The sequence below is a fragment of the Corvus kubaryi genome, unplaced genomic scaffold, assembly GCF_017639235.1.
Source record: "Corvus kubaryi isolate FWS band 111438036 unplaced genomic scaffold, C.kubaryi_AGA036_p1.0 37308, whole genome shotgun sequence".
In the NCBI taxonomy this organism is placed as follows: domain Eukaryota; kingdom Metazoa; phylum Chordata; class Aves; order Passeriformes; family Corvidae; genus Corvus; species Corvus kubaryi.
Genome location: NW_024581096.1, coordinates 8,835,769 through 8,852,487, shown reverse-complemented (window position 1 = coordinate 8,852,487; position 16,719 = coordinate 8,835,769). Strand labels below are relative to the sequence as shown.

The 16,719-nt window shown below is 36.7% G+C and overlaps 1 long non-coding RNA gene across 1 annotated transcript in view; it reads left to right on the top strand.

The window, feature by feature from the left end:
* Window positions 1-220: 220 nt before the first annotated feature.
* LOC121664820 overlaps window positions 221-16,719 on the top strand; it is a 29,125-nt gene continuing 12,626 nt past the window's right edge. Inside the window, exons 1-4 of the long non-coding RNA XR_006016144.1 lie at window positions 221-276; window positions 1,122-1,633; window positions 3,480-3,545; window positions 6,968-7,088. This is a non-coding gene — a long non-coding RNA (uncharacterized LOC121664820). The remainder of the gene's footprint in view (window positions 277-1,121; window positions 1,634-3,479; window positions 3,546-6,967; window positions 7,089-16,719) is intronic.

The following is a 16,719-nucleotide window of genomic DNA, read 5'->3' as shown; positions in this document are numbered from 1 at the left end:
CTGTATTGTTAGAAAGAGACTCACTTTTGATTTACATTTCTCTGGGAAAGGTATGTTTCTGCTTCTTCTGTATTCCCTTTCTGACACAGGTGTGTTGTCTTCAAAGATCATCTTTTTTCATCTTCATCATTGGACTGTGATGGTTTGTGTGTGGAGGACACATGATACAGGACAAGACACTTTTTCATGTTGGTGTTCTTTTTCTTTCTGTTCTTTTCTGCTTAGACTATCCTGAAGTTTTTTCTGTGTGCTGAAGTTTCACCCAAAGGAAACAAGGTATGCCATTTTCGTCAGCATCCTGGACTAGAAAAATTGATAATACAATCTCATATCTCCTCTGTGTTGCACTAGATGCTCTGGTTAAAAGAGGGGCTTTCAAGAATGAACATGCTGTCGAGAGTGGTCAGAGACTTGTAGCCAAGGAGCAAGGGCTGAAAGGGTGAACTTGGCCCTTCCACTAATGCTTTGAAATCTGTAGGACTGAGAGGTGAATTTTGATATCTCTTCATGAGGAGAGCCACTTGCAAATGTACCCTCTCACAGTGCTCTAGTGCTTCCTTCTCTATGAAGAGCAGGCCAGTCTATATTAGTGAACATAACAGCAGAGTTATTAGGATAGTTTTTCTTCTAGTCTTTATTATTCTGTAAAGAAGTTTCAACATTAAGGGCGCAATTTTGCTTTAGAGACATTCTATAATTTTAGTGTTTATTGATACTTGTGTCTTGCATGATTAAAATGATACATTTTACTAAGGATTTAATTTCAATAAATACTTTGACCATTTCATAAAGCATAAGGTAAACAGGATAATTTCTTTTAAGTGATCTTGCTAGACTCAGAATTTATACTATTTTTTAATCTTACAAATGATTCTGTGCGGAACTAGCTGAAAAAATCCATAGAGTTATAGTATGTATTTAAAGCTGCATGTGTTTATCTGGTTATAGACAAATAGAAAACTTGAATAATAATTCAGTTCAAAAAAAAAAAAAGAATCCAGAAGTTACTACAGTTTAGAATTTCGTATAATAGGAAAACTCCTTAAAGTTGTAGGAGCGGAACATAAAGTATTCTTAGTTACTAAATTTTTTTTTCTTTTTCTTTTTTTCAAATCCCATAGTTTAAGATCAAACTGGGGTTCACATCTGAATCTTAAAATGTCTTCCTCTCCAGTGGGCCACACTATCCATGTATGACCTCCCATGTGGTGAAGTTTAGACACAGCTAAACCTTCTGGAGCCCTGATCCTCTCCTGACTGTAACGATATGTGTGAGCCAGCAAGGTGCCATTTGTATTTCAGTCTTGACTTTACTCGTATTACTGCACAGAGCTGCAGAGAACTAGAAGGATTTTATGACAATGTGGGTGACGTTGCCTTTGGGACTGGTCAGTGCACACACTCCTCTGCTCTGAAGGTGCTGTAGCCACCAGGATCAAGCTGCCTTGGTTTCCTAGTCCTACACTTCCGTTGGAATGACTGATGGACCTACCCATTTGATTTGCACCGTTCTTGGCCCTGCTCCTGCAAATCACTCAGCTCAAGAAGGAAGCAGGTTAAGATGAAATTCTAAATAATTGCTATTGGAAGGACACCTTTCATGTCTTACTAAGAAAGAGCATGGCATATGCAGGTAGGAGATGTTTTTCTTCATTCTAAGCCCTGCATAAACAAAATTACTTCTCTCTTTGTTCACTGGCTCCTGTGGGGCTACTCATTTGATTTAGGAAAGTAGAGTTTTGCCCATATGGAATTTGAGTCTTAGGAGTGACCTCCTTCTGATTTAAAAGTATTACAGTCCATCTGAGTGTATTTATAGTTCCAACTAATTCTTTGCAGGTTCTTTAAACTATATTATGTAATGTGTGTTTTTACTTTTATTGCTCTTCCTGAAACTCTAATGTTCTTGTTATTGCTGTTCTGAAAATAAAACATCTGTGTAAGAAGACTATCATATTTTACATTTTTTGGGACAGTCTCAAATTTAAAAAGCATGTCAAGGTGAATTGCATAATAGAATGAGGAATGCAGACCTTCCTCATTGTCCTCATGGGAAGAAGATAATCATGATGCCTAATCTGAAGCCAACTGAAGTGATCTTGGAAAGGGAAGGGGAAGCTTTTCCACTGACTACAGATCCATTGTGTTCTATATTAGAACAGTTTGAAAGCTGATTGCTTTCATCAACATCACTTCAAATTGTGTATTGAAATCTCAAGTCACATGTGGGAATGCAAAATTTCTTATAGTATGTCACTAAAGTAATTTCTGAGAAAACATATTCTGATTTTGGAACAATGTGTCCTGGATAAAGAAGATCTGGAATCCTTGGAGGTGCTTGGGGAGTTAATTGACTGAATTTTGAGTTAGTACCCCAGGAACTGCATGAATAATGGCACAGAGTCAAACTCCAGGAACCAGATGAACTTTACATAAGTTAGTTGTGAATTGCCAAAATGAATCACTGCAATGGTCATCCAGTCTTCTATATTTGCCATTTTTATTGGCCTTTTTATAGAAAAGGAAAAGAAATTGGGCTTTTGTCCTGGTTTTTAGGGGTCAGTGCTGAAGCTACTACAGAAAAAGAAAATGAAAAAGAACAGAATAAGCCAACAACAGACAGATTGCAGGCATACACACAAGATTTCTCCATGGCCAGGAGGACTTACGATTTCCTTTTATGATTTTTTGGCTGCTGCCAGAAGAGAGAACATGTTTTGATATTTGAAGAAGTGCATAAATTCTATTAAAACTATTCCAAGAGTCAGAGAACACAAAATGGCTGTCATTCATTGACAAAATGATCATCAGATTGTATTACATTTTTTTTTTTAAATTTCCTGTTGTTAATGATAAATCTGTCCAAACTAAGATAGAGGTACTTCAACGTTATTGAAAACCTCATGCTGAGTATTTTGTGTAGGTTTGTCCCTCTATTTATCTACAGGGTGAGTGTTACAGTTCCTGATCACAAAACTGGGGCTCTCCACATCCAGTTGTTACAATCTGTAGTTTGGGATTTCAAGGTCATCTCTTTGAGGGTTTTTTTGTTGTTAATTTTTCTTACTTCTTTTAAAGTAACAACTATAGCTGAACATAAGAGAGATTATTAAATACTCAGTCTTAATCATGTGTGAGCTGTTGTCAAAATGTGGCTTCTCAGGCTTCATTCAGTTGCTTCTTACAGCACCAATCATTTCCAGAGTGTTCTGTAATTATACAGTGCCTGTGAAGTCACACTACAAAAATCATCTCTCTCTGTCTTCAAAGTCCTCTTCCATCACTTACCCTACCACTTACCATTTTGGAGTGATAGGCTCAAAGAAACATCCCCAGGAATCTAGAGCCCAGGAATTAAATTTAAGTTCTTATTGAATTCTATCTTACTTCCAGGCCCATCAGAAAAACTGATAATTGTTTTTTAAAAAACCTTTGTTTTTAAAAATCCACCTTATGGTTCATCCTTTTTTTTTCTTCAGGTTTTTTTTTTTCCCCCTCTCTGGAGATATTCTATTCTGGTTGTGTGCAGGGATGACAAAATAGAGGTAAGACAATAGCATATGCTTGACTCTGTGGTTCAGTTATAGTAGTTTTAATTTTAATAATTCTAGCTGGACCTAGTGAGAATGAAGCCATGTACAGTGCAGAAAGAGTTGAAGTATAGACTGTCAAATACATGCTTTGGTTAGCATATGCTGAACTTTACACCATTGTTTCTGCTGTGTGAATAGACATAAAAGTTAAATCCCAAAGTCTATTAAATTCTGGAATCCACTTCACCTTATCAGTATGAACTTTTGGATAACCCTTTTTATGCTTACAGAAAAAAAGTCTAATTGACTTAAAGCTTATTAAAATGTATAGGAGTTCTTTTTTTCATAAGCAAAAAGATTATGTAACACCACAATGGACAACTCCTGCCTTCCTGCTCCAGTTAAAAGACTTACCAACTTCAGCAGTGCCTTATCTTAATAAAGGTTAGGCAAGTTTTGCTGGAAGTACTGCCAAATAGATGATGCACATTTTTTTTCTACTACATAGAATAGTTTGAGTATAAAAGACATACATCTCAATCTTTATTAAAAATAAAGGATGAGGATTTCATCCTCTTCTCAGGAACATCATGGACTGAAAAATTTCAAATAACATTAAAGACTTTCAATGCAAATCAGTCATTTTATGGTGAAGAAGTAATGGTAGTGACACTACATTGAGGAGTTCCTATTTATCTTCTGAATGCAGAGATACATGTCTGTATACACCTGCTTGAGAAACCTGCACTAAAATGACCACAAACAAGTGAATAAATTTGAGATGCCTCATGCAATACATGCTATTGCTTTTTGTTGTAAAACTAAAGGAAATCTGAGTCAGTGCAATCTTAGAATGTAATGCCAGACAAATGAGAACCAGACCACAAGCAATGAAGCCAAGTACATCATTATAGGTTGAGTAATGTGAACAACTTACATAAACTATGGCTGAAACTCAAGATTTAGCAAAAGACCATCACCCTTAATTGTGTAAGAACAATTAAAAACTCATTAGTCTGCAAGCTGTCCATCAGGAATAAGAATCTCATCAATTGAAGTCATAAATATTTAAGGAGGGCAATTTTTCATTTTGGTTTAGCTTTTTATCTTACCTTTCTTATGCTATGAATTGCCTTTCATTTATCCAAATGCTTCTCCAAAAAGGGGAAAAACTGCACTTTTTCTTCACCTAGTCTCCATTTCTAGCAAGCTTTTCCAGAAAGATTTTCCAGCAAGTTTTTCAGCCCAGGATTTTTTAATGAATTCCTCTGTCTCTCTGAAGACCTTTCTTGTTTTACTGACAGTGCTCTGTCAGGAGCTTAGTGTTAGGTTCCTCCTTTGCTGATCCATTGGTTACATATAATAATAGTTCAGATGATCCTAACATGCTCTTGAAAAAAAAAGTGTTATGGCTAGCAGTAAGGTCCACAGGACTTGTGATAACTTTGTTTCTACTCTTCATTTAAAAAAAAGGATAAAAATCACTTATCAACCAGGTCCTGTTAACGCTAGCTAACACCACTTCTGCTGTCTGCACTGGAAGTCATTCACTAAGAGGCACCATTTATAAGATGCACACCCACATGATGAAATAAACCACAGATTATCAAAGGCTTTAGGAGTTTTAGAAGACTTTGGATGAGACTGTGAAGAGACAAGGCATCAAACTGAGAACAAAATTTAAGTCCTGCAAGACAGTGTTGTAACATCTCCAGTGTGCTGTCACACAGCCACATTAAGAAACTCTCACTTCTTAAGTTGCCTCAAAGACCATGGAAATTATCTGATGGCAGGAGGTACCAGACACTGAAGTCTTACTAAGAGCAAATGCATCAGGGATTTTTCTAATGTACATTTGAAGTGGTTCTCCATGTGATCTAAATGTGTGGAGGCAGACCATCCCATAAGACATTTGAGTGTGGTAAACACTCTTGCTGGAGTCAGCTTAAGGGTTATTAAGATTTTCGAGAGATAATCCTAAAAATGTGAAAAGTCCACTGATTTATGAGCTCATGATGTTCCTAACAACAACAGCAAATGGCAAGAGATGATTTACAGGGGTGTAAGTACATTTGAAATGTACTGATTTCAACAAGTAATGTCCAGAGAGTTGAAGAAAAGAGAGCCTTTTAAAGAGTGAGCCACACTAAATTAAATCTGGCAATTGTGTGGTGAAAACATTCCTTGGATTTCATAATCATAGGAGAACTCATCATCAGAATTAATGCAGAGAAGAATTTGTTTGCTGCCATCATGGATAATAAGCAGAACAGAACAAACAGTCTCAAAGCAGTAGCTAGTTCAACTTTCTGCAGCTCAAGTTTTCCAGTTCCCATTTTAAATACCTTGAGCAGCAACAAATCTAATCTTACTTCTGAATTTTCTTCCTAACAAAATTTCTCATAACAACCACCACAGCATTTGAGTGGGAGGCAAGAGATAGGGATTTGTTGGCACCTGCTGAAGAGATATCTGGTGGAAGTGACATACTTTACAGGCTTGTTACAGCAGCTATTTTTCTTTAGTGTCCTTCCACCTGCTTTATTGTAGACGGATTACCTGGTTTTGGAAGAGAATTCAAATCTTGACTTACTCTTTGATGTAAAACAGAAGCTCTTAACCTAGTTCAGGGAGTCTAGAATCCAACTCAAAGAAAAAGCTCAAGGCTTAAAACCATTTTACTCTATTTGAAGGAGCGAAGCAGAATGAGCTTAGAGGCTAAAAGTGTATACACGTGTATGATTGCCACTGAGATATATGCGAAGTCATCTTATCTGAAGGTAAGAGGGATTCCCCACATAAAATCATCCGATCAATGTCAATACTAACTTGGATGAAGAATACTTGAATAAACAACTTGTGCCCTTGTAAGCAACTCTTGCTGAAACATGCCTTGATAAATCCTGCTAGATTAAATATGCTGCTGAAAGTTTCTGCTCTAGTGAATATTGAGAAACTGGGCATTTGCTTTTCTTCTGTAACTGGTTCTTGATAACACTTGGTTTAGTATGTTCTCTCTGGGTTTCAACAGAAAGAAGATTTGATACTATTGATTAATTTCTCTGAATTCCAGACATAGCACAAACTGAAATATTAGAAAGTAAAAACCTAAACATACGATTTAAGGTTGAGGTAGCAAGGCATTTTATTTTCTACAATGAGTGTTATTTGGTCTACTTGAAGGGCCAAATGTATTTTTAAATCTGACAAAAATAAACTTTGAGTTTAAGTTAAAATACAAAAAAGGATTTCATTATGTCATTCTGATTTCAGTCATTTTCCAAAAATTACAGACATATAAAATTTTCTGGTTTAATTGCCTGTCGCTCTTCCAGAGATGGATGACACCAACCTGCTTTTCCGATTGAATTGCAAAAGAAATACTCAAAACTAATAACTATGTCAACTTTATCCAATGTCATTATTTTTTCTAGATATTCTGTGACATATACTTCTGACCCCTTCTTGTGTTTCTTGGCAATGAAGAGCTGCAAAGAGCTAAAGAGAATCAAGATATTTTCTGGGGTACTTCTGTATTCTTAACAGACAGCAAAGGTTTGTGAATCAGATAAAATGGCTTGTGCTATCTTGGACTTGACAATCATATATATCAAGATTTTTCCCAGAGTTTTTTGGTTTAGTTCCAGTTTTTTGTTTTGTTTTTGGTTTGGTTTGGCTTTCTTCTTTAATTTATAGTATTATCATTATTATTAATATTTCTACTGTCTTGCATTATATCTTCTTTCGATTGTAGTGTATGTGTCTGTCTGCCATACTATAGATTTTACAGTCCAGTTCTTAGAAATATAAATGGGGTATAGATTAAGCAGAGATCAGCCAAAGCACAGAGACAGCATGCATGCTGATTCTGGAAAGACAGAGAATTTGGCATAAATCCAAAGAAGTTAACAAGTTAGTTAAGCAATATTTTTGGAATGCACCTGAAACACCATTATAAAATTAATGAAAGCCCACTTAGTGACTCATGGCTGCATGATCTTTGATCTAGAACAAGAAGCCTTCAGATTTCATTGTGTCATTCAACAGCAATCAAAACTGTGCCTTCAAATGGCTATTGCCCTGTAAAGATTATATATTTGTAGACTTACAAGTGAATTTTTTAAGTATATCTCGTCTAACCTAAAGTATTCACAAAAGATTACAATATTTATCCCAACTTTATAAATACAACATAAACATCAAAATATGATCATAAATGCAAAGACATTCTCAAGTGGCAGTGGAAAGCATTCAGAACTAGGCTTTCTTAACACCTAACAACACTTATTGTTAAAAATATTTGTCACTCAAAAAATTCCACTAAGTGTATCTGAAATGGGAACTAAATTCCAAAGACACTTAGTGACTGTAAAGAAGGACATAAGGGAGTGTGACTATTCTTTATCACCAAGCCAAAATACTTCATAACTCAGTGAATTCCTTAGTTCACCCATCTAAAACTGAGAGTCTGCAATGCAGATCAGCTTTTGTTTGTCCCTCTATTAAAGTAAAGCAACTCTTCTCCCAGGTAACAGGTGAAAGGACATGAGGATGTGGCTTTGAGTTGTGACAGGAGAGGTTTACACTGGGTAATAGGAAAAATTAAATCAGTGAAAATGTGGTTAGGCATTGGACCAGGCTGCCCAGGAAGTGATGGAATCATCATCCCTGGAAGTGTTCTAAAGGTTGTGAATACGGCATTTGGGGATATGGTTTAGAGGTGAACACTATGGTTTAGTGGTTCTGGGTTAACAGCTGGACAGAATGATTTTGGAGCACTCGTTCAACCTTAATTGTTCTATGACTCTATCTTCACATCATCTTTTGTTCATGGCCAAGTGTTTCAGATTCTTTTACTACTTTCTTAAATAAAGTCTAACACACCCTCACCTCTCATGGGTTCAGCTGATTGTCAGCTGAGAGCCACCCCACCCAGGGCTAACTAGCACAGTCCTATTTTTCGTAGGTTGGATATCCGATGCTATAGTCTCCCATAATGATGTAAATTTGTAGTAGTTTTTTTCTCAAATAAAAATACCAAAATTTTTGTTTTATATACAAATCTAATCCAAAGATTTCACAGAGATTTACAACATTAGTCAAGAAAACTTGCACCATCATTCTTTATCAGAGACTGATTTTTTGACTCAGGTCAATTTGCTTTTTATGTATATTAGTTCTTTTTCACAGTATATGTCATCACTAGTGTTCAGTTTGGCACCTTCATCCTCATGTTTCTCTGTTCCCCTAAATCCTACACCTATGCTTCAGTTACAGTAGCTGTTTGTAACTTCTATCATCTCTAGTTTCATATCCTGGACTAGCAGCTCTTCATCCATTTTTTCTCCCAGGTTCCTTGTGTTCATACAATAAAGGTTTCAGGTGTGTTATATTAATCATGCCTAAAATTTCAGGAGAGCAAGTTTCCCACACACATTTGTTCTATGCAGACTTGGCTTCTAGTTTCATTTTAACAAGAATAGGTCTTTGTTCTTTTCCCTAAGTGTCATCAGACCATAAGCTATTTTTTGTACAGCAAACATAGCACAAAATCAAATAACATTCTAGGAGTATAGACAGGGCTATGACAACTGCAGTAGGAATAAAATTCAAGTGTCACTGAACCTATTTATTGAAAGACAGTATTATTCAGTTTTGGGTTAATTAAAATTAGACCTGGATTGAGAAGAAATGAAATTTTTATTCCAAGTCATAAAAAACCTCCAAAATTCTTATCTCTTAAATGAATTTTAAATACAAGGACTGCTCTATACTTGCTGTCTTACTGCCCTACAGCAGAATATGGAAGACTGGAAATATGCACTCACAGGTAGCAGGCAAGGCCAGGAAGCTCAGCCAAAAAGGGGCTGGACAGGGGACCTTGAGCAAGGGCCCTGCCTTGTTTGAAGGCTGCCAGCCTCCAAGGCTCTCCAGACTCCCAGTGCTGGAAGCCTTTCTTTCCTGCCACTTTCCATATCCTCCCCAGAACAATTTGCAAAGTCATAAATTACCATTTTCATCTTAACAACTGAAATTTTCTACAATCAAAATATAAACTCCTGCTTGAAAAAAAAATTCTGAAAGAAAATTCCAAAATAGCTCTGGAATACAAATTCCATTCAGAAATGTCCCTCTTGTATAGAAGTCTTAAACCTGCATTATATTTGTGAGTACTTCAAATCCATCACTTTGGCCCACAACTGGGGAAATAAGGACTATTTAACTTGCATTAATTGAAGATTTTAATTCCGATAAGGCCTGAAAGCATTTCGCCTTCCTGGAACATCTCTCCCGGAGCCATTAAGTTTCAGAGACAACCACCTGCAGCAGGTGCAAATGCAGCTTGCTCAGTTCATCTACCCTATATATCAGAGTACAATGAGACTTTATTTATTTTAATAATTTCCAAAGAGTGATAGCTGAAAGAGACTTCTAGATCCATAGGAAAAGGAATAGATCTGAATGTTAGCTGGGATCTCAGCTCAGGAAAGAGTTAATAATTTTGTTGATTATATGAAAGTCTGGCTCTAAACCTTGGTACAGTGCCCAAAAGCAAAAGCTATGACCTGAATTGGCTTTATGTGTCTGTGAAAGAAATTAGTAGCTAGTTAACAAAGTGATTATGAAATTCTGACTGCTGGCAATATGTCTCTTAAAGGTTTAAAGGCCATGGGTTTAATAGCTGCAGTTTCATAATTAAATTCATATCAATAATTAAAATACTCACTATACTAATACAATCACAATTGTTTACAATGTTACCATGATTTTTACCTAAATACTAAGTTACTATTCACTCCTTAGTTGTCAAACAAGTGCAGTGAAAAACAATCCACTGAGTATTTTCAATGATTTTTTTAAAAAGTTGGGCAGATTTTTTATTAGAAGAGATGGAAAACCAATTCTGCTCTTCATTACAATGAAAATACTTAATTCATGTTTTAGTATAATTGAATTTTAGCAGTTGTAATTATTGTACATTAATAACACGTTTTAACATCTGTGGTTTTAGTGATACTATATAAATGTAACAAAGACTAAAAAATTAGGTTATACCTAGTGCAAACTTTTCCAGCAAGGATCATATTACAAGTAGGAAGTCCCAGTAAAGTTGGAAGAACATTCCATAAATACCTACCTGTTGAACAGCACACATTTGTTCCCTTTCTAAATAAATAATTGCGAAATGAAAAATTTTATACTATATCTATAATTCTCATAATGTTATTTTTAGAATTTATGATATGATTTTGTAAAATCCATAAACTAATTTATTTTATAACATATATCAGTAAGATATTTATGAACATGATTTTATTTTTAAAAAAATGTATTTTCTAAAATAGTATTATGGAATTGTGACATTAAATATTAATTTCCTGTCATCCTGTTAGACACATATAGAAAAGATACAAACCATAGACAACTGACCAGATGCAAAAGATTTGCCAACACCATAACATATTAATTTTCAATTTTTCAAAACTTTCTTACAGATGACCTATCGTTGGTAGAGCCTCCCTCTCCTATCAGTCAGTAAATAAGAGCACCCTTCTTAAGAAAATCACCATACTCCCACTTGCATCTGCTTGAGTTTGAGTAGGTGGTCTTTGAGGTCCTTTAGACTGGGCAGATAGTGTCACTGACCACACCAGGCTGGATGATTGCAGATTTAGCAAGGCAGAGTAGAAATAAAGGGCTGCAATTGCTTACCTTATGCTCGCTCATGGCTGAAATTGGTGGAGTGACTCTTCAGCAGGGTGACCACTGAAGCTGATGACTGACAATGGTCTGTAGCTCAGAAAGAAAGTCGAGGAGGTAGCATTGATGTCCTTCTCCCCACTTCCTGAGGGGGTTGGAGCATGCTGAAGTCTTCTCTGAGGGACAGTTGATGCTGCTAGTACAGGTCATCCACCATGGGCTGCACTCAACTGCTGAGAAGCTGTAGCTCACAAATTACAGGAAAGAGCCTTTCTGGAAATGAATGCATGTTCCTGCAACCACATTTAAAATTAATTTGTTAAAATCTATTATGAAAAAAACTAAATTATACCTTTCTATTTGTTGTTGGTCCTGCTTCTTCTCTGTAGGGACTCCTGATCTAACTTCATGTTGCTCAACTACCAAGGCTGGTGGACACAGCAATGTGTGTCTTTGTCATTTAAACACGTCAGAATATGGACAGAGGGCTCCAACTTTTGTAAAAGTCTCAACAAATTAGTGATTATTTTGCTGACAGCCACTCTAGGTCACCTGCAAGGAATGATAAACGTTTATGGTGAATCTGATATTGATTTGGGCAGTTGTATTTGCCTTCACAGTCAAAACAGGTTTGGACAATGTATTAAGCAGGAACTAAAAAGTATTAATCTGTTCCTCGACAGGCATTCCTATGTGCTTAGGTAGATTCAGATTAAGGGTTTTGGCACAAATGAATGAAAAAATGAGCGCAGGAAAATTCAGTTTAATGACTGAGCTCTCTTGGGTAATCATCCAGCAGTTACAATATATGCCAAGTTTGGTAACAGGACGTAATGCTGCAAACAAGATACTTTAATATAAACTTAGTTATATCACTTTTTCCTGTTTACTAAGGTTCTGGCCTTAAGATAACTCAAATAACTGTACTTGAGACAATTGCTTATGATGAGCCAACTCTATTGAAATAAAGAGCTTTTGAAATTTCCACTTGCTTTCCCTAGGGATTTCCGCTGTAAAAATGGATTATGATACGACTCTAAGAAAACTTGGTATAGCAGGAGCTTTAAAGCCAAGAAAAATTATGGGTTTTTGGTAAAATAACAATTTGAGAAGGAATTATGGACGAGGCAGTTATATTACAAATATTCACTGTATGTCCAGGATAACCAATTGCATTATTTTACAGTATAGATTTTAGTTAGTCATAAAACCTGTATTTTTGTTGGGATGCAAACTGAGAACTGTCCTAGTTCTTTGTTTTCACATGTTTACTGTGTAAAATGTGCTGAAATGTCCCATGTTAGGATCTCAGCCAAAGGAACCCTAAAGGAGTTTTATCACTTTTTTTTAAAAAAAATCCTCTCATTAATAAATTTTACTTTTAGTGGAGTTACCAACCCTTTGCTATATAAAATAAAATACTAAATGCCTACAGATTATAAACATGCTTGAGTATTTTATCCCAGTTCCTTTGTGATTACTGGATTGGAAAATTTCTACTTTGTCACAACGTGTCTGACATCCTTAGATGTCTGAATTTTCTGCTACTGTAATAATGACTGAAACAAAGTTGAGAAATCCTTGCTGAATGCCATCGGCATCCAAGAAAGGTAAAAAAACCTGATAATGAAAACCACTATTCTTCCTAGCCACAGAAATGGGCTCTTACTAACTCATCTTTTTCTAATTGTGAACTATGTCTGTGACAGTTCCAGCGAGGATTTGTTGGACTGATCCTAGAGAAAGTACATTGTGATCTTCTAGACCCTGCACTCTTTCTTGATTCCTGAAATTCAGAGTCTTAGTCTAACACTGTGGCTGAAATGATTTAAACTCCTTCCACTCTTAGTGCTAAACCTCACATATATGGGCTGACTCCAAACCTACCAAAAAGTCTCTCTCTGCAGCACAGATCATTTTATTGCAGGAAGCATAATTTTAATTTCATGATTTACCACTGTTCTGTATTTCATGTTTGGTATTATAGTTATGCTTTGTATGTTATTTGTTTCCTATCTGGAGCTCACTAAATACTGGTCATTACAATTGATGGTTTCTCTGCAAGACTCCATTATTGTAATATTTTTCTGTTACTATGGGTATGTTTGTTACAGTAGATGCAAATAAACACTGATGGAATATTAAGTGTGAAACTGGGGCCTTAAGATCCCCTGTGTCTGTGAGGGGGAAAAAAAGTGACACTTTATTTATAACTGATTAAACTTTTTATTATATAAAGTGGTCTAACTTAGGCATATTTTTCAAAAGAAGAGGTTGTAGTTTTGGACTCTTACCAATTTTTTTTGGAGAAAGAGACTAATGAATAATATGGTTCCAAAACACTGGCACTATAAATCCCTGAAACAATTGTATATTTAAAATACTCCTTTTCCTTCTTCCACTTGCTCTTTTGCTGAACAAGCCAGTTTTAACTTTTCAAGACTTTTCAGAAAGAATTTAACCTCATTAGTGGCAACCTCATCAGAAAGCCATAAATATGTGATTATGTTTCCAAATCAGTTTTCAAAGGGTAATAAAGTACAGCTTCTTCCATTTTAGCTGTTCTGGATAGACTTGACACACTGCAAGCAACTTATATCAGGCTGCGCTGGGAAGTTAGACAATGACTCATATTGTAGCTAACTAGTTGAAATAATGAAGTCAGTCATCTCTATTTTAGTGATCTCTGCTCTGGTAGTACTGCAGAGAATATTTTAAGTATAGATCAAAAATATACTAAAAGGGAAAAACACCATAAAGATAGAATTTGTAACACAGTTGATAACCTGGCAAGATCAGGTAGCAATAGGTCTGGTGAGGGCCCTTTGTAAAAGCTCTCTTCCTGCCAGAGAAAACAGTGCTGGCAGAAGCAGAAAAACCTTGGCTCACCACCCCAGGTAGGATGTGTGTTCTCCTAAGAGGGGTCTGTTCTTGCAATCTGGTGCTGGACTCTCCAGGAAATACATTATTTTAGTGTCTGTGCTCTGATAATGGGCTTACCAACATATAACCTGAAATTATGTGATGCAGTTTTACTCTGTTGCTTGTTTTGGCTACCAGAAACTGCATTTTCCTTCTCAATCACATTTAATGTACTCTTGTAAGAGTTACTAATGTAACTCTTACATTACTATACACTAGCCTACTCATTGATTTTTGATTGCAACTGAAGCTATTAATTAGTGGCAGCAAGTAAACTCTGTAATGGAGCTCGGAAGTTACTTGAATATTGACCAATTACCCAAATTGGTTTGAAATGGTTCACAGTGAAGCTGGCAGTTAATTTGTTTTTATTTTTTATGGGCTGGGGTAGCTGTAGTGAAATCTAGGTACTTCAGGTAGCTGGCCCATGTGCAACTGTGGAAAAACCTCTGGGCTTCCTGATGCAATCTCAGTCCCAAATCTCAACCAATTCCTCCCAGACCCATCTTCTGGACACCACCCTACAAGGCATGTGCCTAAGGGATAAGCCTCCACAGGCTTGAGAACAAATAATCCTCCCCCCTGGAGGGCATCTGGAGTCCAGGTGGGAAAGGCCTAGGAAGCTGAAAGATAAATTTCTTCTAATCCACTTCGCTCCGACTCTGAGGGAAGTTTGATGTGCCAGGGTGGGTGTGATAATGTGTCTGAGGCCATCACCGAAACCAGACCTACTCTGAATACTTCATAGTTCAAAACTGATTCTGGCTCTTTTTAAGGCATACTGCAGCTGTGGAAGACTGCTACCTGCTTAGGATGCTTTACAGAGTACTCACAGTACACCAGATACAACTTGGTTTTTCTTTTGTTGTCATGGATCTCAAATATACACTCCGATTAGTGATCTGCACATAATGCTTGTGTGCACCCACATTTCCCTCTGTTAAATGTGACTGTAGACATTTTCAAAGCTAAGAGCTCTAAACCAAGTCAGAGGTGCACATTCCAGAGACTCCAGCTGAGCCCTAAAAATGATAATGGTGTTTTATACAAATAATAAGAGAACAGAATTTCACCCTGGGAGTTTTCTGCTATGAGTACCACAAAAGTGGAACAGATGTTTTTGTCAAAAAAGTATGCTCTGGAAAAGTATGATCTTGTATTTTAGATTTGACCAAAGGTGTTGTTTAATCACACTTGTGCTTGTGTAAATATGGAACAATTCACTTAAAACTGATGTAGTAGTCCTGGCGTAATTTCATGTAAGACAGATAATTTTCAGTTGCAATCAACTGCACACGCTTTTTTAAGTGTGGCTGTCTCAAGAAGCATAATTTTTCTTGAGATGTGATGTTTTTTCTTAACCTTTTCACCTGTTTTCCAGTGTGATACTATGTTTAAAAATTACTTCCTTCACTGGTAAAATTTACTGTTTCTTTTCAATCTAAATACAGTAAATTTCCCCAAATTTGAAAAAAAAAATCAAACCAAACCAAACCAAACCAAAGGAAACCAGTGCAGTGGGGTTATACTAGTGTAAGAATGAATCTTATGCCACAGCTTCATGTCTGAGAAGAACTCAAGTCACATCATTTGATCCAGATGTGGGTCTAAAACATCCTCAATCCAGACTCAGGAAACACTAAAATTTAAGACTGTTTCCACAGTGTTTACTTGGCCAAGTCATACACGTGTTATTTTCTATTCCTGGTTTCCTTATTAAATGGAAACCTTAATGTATCATTTTGTTATTTATGGTCTACCATAAAAACTACAGGATATACAACGTGAAGAGTTAAAACTAAGGAAGTTAAAGCTTAGCATTTGGCTTTCCTGACTTTGCATGAACGTTGCTTTATTTGTGTTAGCTCACATGTATTTTCTTACATAAATTTACTTGCTTTATGGAAATTGTAAGAGCTGCAAGGCCGCTTTTGGCTCTCTCAGAACGGTTAGTCTGTTACCTCCTTGCTCTTTAGAAATGATTTCGTGTCTGTTTACGGCACGTCCCAGATGTGAATTCTGACCAAACGGTTAAATAAACAGTGATTATTCTATTTGACTAGTATGAAATCTACTATGAGGACAAGGCGAAAGTAATTATTCAGTTTAAACCATTGCTTGCTTTAAATCCCCGTTTTGATTCTGTAATAGACGGGACGGGACTTCTCCGCGCAAACCTGTTCCGCACGTATTGCTGCGTCCCTGAACTGCGCTGGGCAGCTCCGGAGGCCCTGGAGAAGGAGAGCTGTGCGCTCCCTCTGCCGGCATCCAGGATCGGCTCCTCCTGCTCGGGGAGGGGGGGATCAGCGGCTCGGGGAACCCCTCCTGCTCCCGCCTGCTTGCGCCTCTCCTCGGGCTCTGGCCCTGGTCCGCACCTCAGCCCTGCCGCTGTGATTCAGAAAGAACAGAGAAAAAGAGAGCGAAAGAGGAAGGAAGGAAGGGAGAGGGAGGGAGGGACAGAGGAAGAGAGAAGGAAAAAAGGAAGGGAAGAAGGGAGGAAATAGAAACACAAAAAGAGAAGAAGAAAAAAGAGAAAAAAGAAAAAGGAGGAGAAAGAAAACCT